Raw genomic sequence first — 5,330 nt, forward strand, 5'->3', positions numbered from 1 at the left:
AACTTTCATCAAAAAAGTAAATAAAGTTGGTAGAATTACCGACAATATGTAAAGTAAAAGGACACAAGTGCAACTAATGTGACATTTATTGTGGCAACGTTTGTAATGGCTTGATAAAGCTCCCGGAGAGCGAAACGTTGCCACAATAAATGTCGCATTAGTTGCACTTGTGTCCTTTTACTTTACAAAAAAGTAAATGCCGGCGCACACGCACTTGCGTGTGTGTGTGTGTGTGTGTGTGTGTGTGTGTGTGTGTGTGTGTAATCTCGTCTATATGTATTCACCTAAATGTGGTTGCAAAGGTCAAGTCATAGCTTCTGGCCCCGCCTCTTCTCATGTCGCTACTGGGTCCACCCTCTCCCTGCTCCAAGAGACTCGTTATTTGAGAGAGTGAGAGTGAGTGAGTGAAAGTGAGTGAGAGTGAGTGAGAGAGTGAGTGAGTGAGTGAGTGAAAGAGTGACTGAGAGAGTGAGAAAGTGAGCGAGTGAGAGAGTGAGGGAATGAGTGAGAGAGTGAGTGAGAGAGAGAGAGAGAGAGAGAGAGAGAGTAGGAAGGTAGCAGCAGTAAAGCTAAGTACTGGTGCAGGTTTAGCGTAGAGGCTCAGTGTGGAATGGGTTCGTAACAGTCGAGGGATTGGCTTTATAGTGCTATAATCATGTCTTTATTGCATAATGTATATGACGCTCCCACCATCCCTCACTCCTCTCTTCCTTCACCTCTCACCTCTCTCACACATGCCTCACTTGCCTCACCTCACCTCTCATCTTCCCCATGAATCCCTCAGCCCCTCTCCCACTCACCTCTCTTCTCACCCATCTTCCTTTTCTACCCTGGGTAGTGAGAGTAAGAACATAAGAAAGAAGAAACACTGCAGAAGGTCTACTGACCCATGCGAGGCAAGTTCAAGTGGCCTACCGCCTTATGCCACTGACCCAACCTAGTCAGGTCCAGGTCGCATCCACTTAAGGAAGGAGCACGGCATCACACCTACTAGCAAAAGCTAGTCAGGCCAGTGGAATGAGTGGTTTTATTGATTAGATGAAAGGAAGAAGAAGAATTTGTATTGATAAAGCCACTGGATGGCGAAACGTCTACAATAAAGATACCCAGATGTTGCACATGTGTCTTAATTTCATCAAAGGAAGAAGAGAGTAGACTCCCCCATCTCTCTCCCACCCTCTCCTCCGTCTGAAGGTGACTGGGGGAGGGGGGGGGGAAGCGCAGAGGTGGTGATTCAGCGAGTGGTGTGACGAAGTGGGCTTAGAAGTGGATCGAGACTGAGAAGCATTTACTTCACTAGGTTTAAAGCCAGGCAGTCAGCCAGCCAGCCAGTCAGCCAGTTTGTCTGCCAGTAAGCCAGCTATCTAGTTAGTCATACAGCCATCCAGCCAGTCAGTCATCCAGCCAGTCAACCAGTCTTCTAGTTTGCCAGTCAGCTAGTTAGCCAGCCAGACAGCCAGTTCGCCAGCCAGCTAGTCAACTAGCTAGCCAGCCAGCCATCACACTAACCCAGTGAGAGTCCAAGCCATGTCCCCGCCATTGCTGTCTTTTCTAACACAAGAACCTCCAGTCTCATCAATCCCTCTCTTTCAAAGAAGGAGTTCCTTGATGCTGGTGAAGGGCTCTTGATCAAATGAATTGAAGCAATGATCTCATTCGTCGGATCAAACCACCTGCTGTATGACTCGTACGAGGTTAGTGCTTCCCAAGAAGCACGATAATCATTATAATTAACATTTCTTCATTCCCAATAATACTTCCTTCTATCATTCTTCAAACACTTCTCCTAGGCGTATAATGTAGTAGTATAATAGCCTGAGACTATTGTAATAATGAATCTGCATTGTTCCATGTTGATGTATGTATAATTTGCTTGATATATAATGTATTGTAGTTTGTTTCTCTTCACTAACATCTCATTCTATTTTCTCTCATACACAAAGTTGTTGAAGAATTGAGACACTTATGCAACACATGGGAATCTTTATTGAAGAAACGTTTCGCCACACAGTGACTTCATCAGTCCAATACAAAGTAGAAATGGGTAAGGAGAGTAGAAGTTTGAGGTAATCAGTCCCTCAACTTGGAATCGATGTGTTCAGTCCATCACTCTTGTGATGTGTTCAGTCCATCACTCTTGTAGGAAGTGACTTCCTACAAGAGTGATGGACTGAACACATCGATTCCAGGTTGAGGGACTGATTACCTCAAACTTCTACTCTCCTTACCCATTTCTACTTTGTATTGGACTGATGAAGCCACTGTGTGGCGAAACGTTTCTTCAATAAAGATTCCCGTGTGTTGCATAAGTGTCTCAATTCTTCAACTTGTCGGTTTTCTAAACCATTCATCACACACAAAGTTGTTGCTGACCCTCTCCGTGATTGTAAAGATGTACTCATATCAATATTTATTTCTCGTGTGGAAAGGGATTGACCATCCAGAGAGATGGTACTTCCATTGTGAGAGTAACTCGAGCTCTGCTGGAGGGACACCTTCGATGTTGAGGTAGCTGATTAACTCTCACTGGAACACTTGACGCTATCCTCATTGTCCTGTTGACGTCATCCGGCTCAGGCTGATACATCTCCACACTGTAGTGAAGGGATGCTGTGTTGATAAATTAGACACATGTGCAACTCTTGGGTATCTTTATTGAGGAAACGTTTCGCCACACAGTGGCTTCATCAGTCCATACAAAGGAGAATCTTGAAGAACAGGAGGAGAATGAGGTAATCAGTCCCTCAGCCTTGAGTCGATGTGGTCAGTCCATCAATCTTGAATAGAATAATGCATACGTGCTGAGAAGGAGCTTATAAACCGTTGGCAGGAGAGGTGCAGCAGTCATAGGTCGTGTAACATTTGTTCAGTGTTGAAGTAGGTCGTGCCCAAGAATTAGGCAAGCGAAGAATTCCCAAGAATTAAGATCCCAAGAAGTTGCAGTGTCTGACAGATTTGTAGATGAATGGTTCAGAGAACCGACATGTTGATAAATTAGACACATGTGCAACTCTTGGGTATCTTTATTGAGGAAACGTTTCGCCACACAGTGGCTTCATCAGTCCATACAAAGGAGAATCTTGAAGAACAGGAGGAGAATGAGGTAATCAGTCCCTCAACCTTGAGTCGATGTGGTCAGTCCATCAATCTTGAATAGAATACGGCATACGTGCTGAGAAGGAGCTTATAAACCGTTGGCAGGAGAGGTGCAGCAGTCATAGGTCGTGTAACATTTGTTCAATGTTGAAGTAGGTCGTGCCCAAGAATTAGGCAAGCGAAGAATTCCCAAGTATTAAGATCCCAAGAAGTTGCAGTGTCTGACAGATTTGTAGATGAACATTGAACAAATGTTACACGACCTATGACTGCTGCACCTCTCCTGCCAACGGTTTATAAGCTCCTTCTCAGCACGTATGCCGTATTCTATTCAAGATTGATGGACTGACCACATCGACTCAAGGTTGAGGGACTGATTACCTCATTCTCCTCCTGTTCTTCAAGATTCTCCTTTGTATGGACTGATGAAGCCACTGTGTGGCGAAACGTTTCCTCAATAAAGATACCCAAGAGTTGCACATGTGTCTAATTTATCAACATGTCGGTTCTCTGAACCATTCATCTACGGATGCTGTGTGATGGAACATGGTAGATAAACACAATTGGTTTTAATTGCCGCTGTGTTGTTATCATTTAAAAAGAGGGTAGAGGCGCACTGCGGGTTTATCTAATTTTTGCTAGATATAAAAAGAGAAACTTCTCTCCACTTATTTTTCGTTTCCTCTTCCCATTCCAATCTTCCTTCTCCTCCATTAAGTTTAGCTCTCTTTCCTCCTCCAAAATATCTTCCGTTCCCCCTTCCTCACCATCCGTTTTCCCCCACTCCGTCCTTCACCCATCTTCCCTTTCTTCCCTACCACTTTCAGACATCTGTCTTCCCTCTCCTAACCATCTCGCCCTCCTTCATCCACCCCTTTCCCCTCCCTCCCACTCTCCTACCTCCATCCCTTCATCCACCATCTCTCTCTCTCCCCACCTCCGCTTAATCCAACTGGTCTTAAGGCTTTTCGTTTTTCCCAGACGACCTTAGCTATAAAGGCCGGCCGTAGCCCTTGAGAAATCAGAAATGTTCCTTTGTGCCTCAGAAGTATGCAAATTTTCGCTTCACCGGGGAAGGCAAGCAAGAAGGTTGCAAATTTCAAATTCTCTTCACAAAATGGAAGACAGACGAATCGTGGCGTTAAGTGTTTTTACTTGTATTTTTTTGGTCAGCTGTCATAGCTGACGTGTGTGTGTGTGTGTGTGTACTCACCTAGTTGAGGTTGCAGGGGTCGAGTCCAAGCTCCTGGCCCCGCCTCTTCACTGGTTGCTACTAGGTCACTCTCCTTGAACCGTGTGTTTTATCATACCTCTGCTTAAAGCTATGTATGGATCCTGCCTCCACTACATCGTTTCCCCACCAAAATATATGCCAACAGCATTTGGTGTTCCCAGGCAGTCACCCATCCAAGTACTAACCAAACCCAACGTTGCTTAACTTCGCTGATCGAACGAGAAGCGGTGCGTTCAACGTGGTATGGCCGTTGTGTGTATGTGTGTGTGTGTGTGTGTGTGTGTGTGTGTGTGTGTGTGTGTGTGTGTGTGTGTGTGTGTGTGTGTGTGTGTGTGTGTGTGTGTGTGTCTGTGTCTGTGTCTGTGTCTGTGTCTGTGTGTCTGTGTTGGTGGGTTTGGGTGGGTGGAGTGCAGGGGATGCGATCAAGGAAATGAGACAATCAGATATGATCCAAGGAAGGGGAGGGGTAGCTTCAGTCCTATAAATCAACACCCCTTTACCAGCATAGTCACTCCTTTCCCGTCCCGAGAAATTCCAAGCACACAACCAAGTCTTCATCTAACCGATGTAATCTTCCTGACCCCTTCCCTGCCTATGTGCTTAGCATTAAAAATCAAATCAAAGCTAGTTTTGCCAACCGTAACTACGAGTTAGAGAAACCGTAACTTCTGCTTCTCTCCTAACGAGTGCCATGATGAGGAAGCAGCAGCCAGCGGTGACACTCCCATCATACTGGCGGAGTATGCTATATAAACACGATGGCTATATGTTGGTGGCGTTTTATCGTGGGCTCTTGTCAAGGTGCAATGGTTTTTCCGCGGTAAATGGCGTCGTTTTGCTGATAACGCAAGGAAGCTTGAAGCTTTTATGGAAGTAAGTTGGTGTAGTGGGTCGGTGTGTGTGATCAGGGAGGCTGGCCCACTCCCCAGGCAATGTAGTCTGGCCTAATTTACTGCCTCGCCTAAATTTGCGCTCTGCATAACTCACTTATTTTACTGAG

The 5,330-nt window shown here is 45.5% G+C and overlaps 1 non-coding gene across 1 annotated transcript; it reads right to left on the bottom strand.

Annotated features, from left to right (window-relative positions):
* Positions 1 to 4,466: 4,466 nt before the first annotated feature.
* Positions 4,467 to 4,585, bottom strand: LOC128696761 (5S ribosomal RNA). The gene has a single exon (XR_008408200.1). It is a non-coding gene; the product is annotated as a 5S ribosomal RNA (ribosomal RNA).
* Between the last annotated feature and the right edge of the window lie 745 nt (positions 4,586 to 5,330).

This window comes from Cherax quadricarinatus, chromosome 46, assembly GCF_038502225.1.
Source record: "Cherax quadricarinatus isolate ZL_2023a chromosome 46, ASM3850222v1, whole genome shotgun sequence".
In the NCBI taxonomy this organism is placed as follows: Eukaryota; Metazoa; Arthropoda; class Malacostraca; order Decapoda; family Parastacidae; genus Cherax; species Cherax quadricarinatus.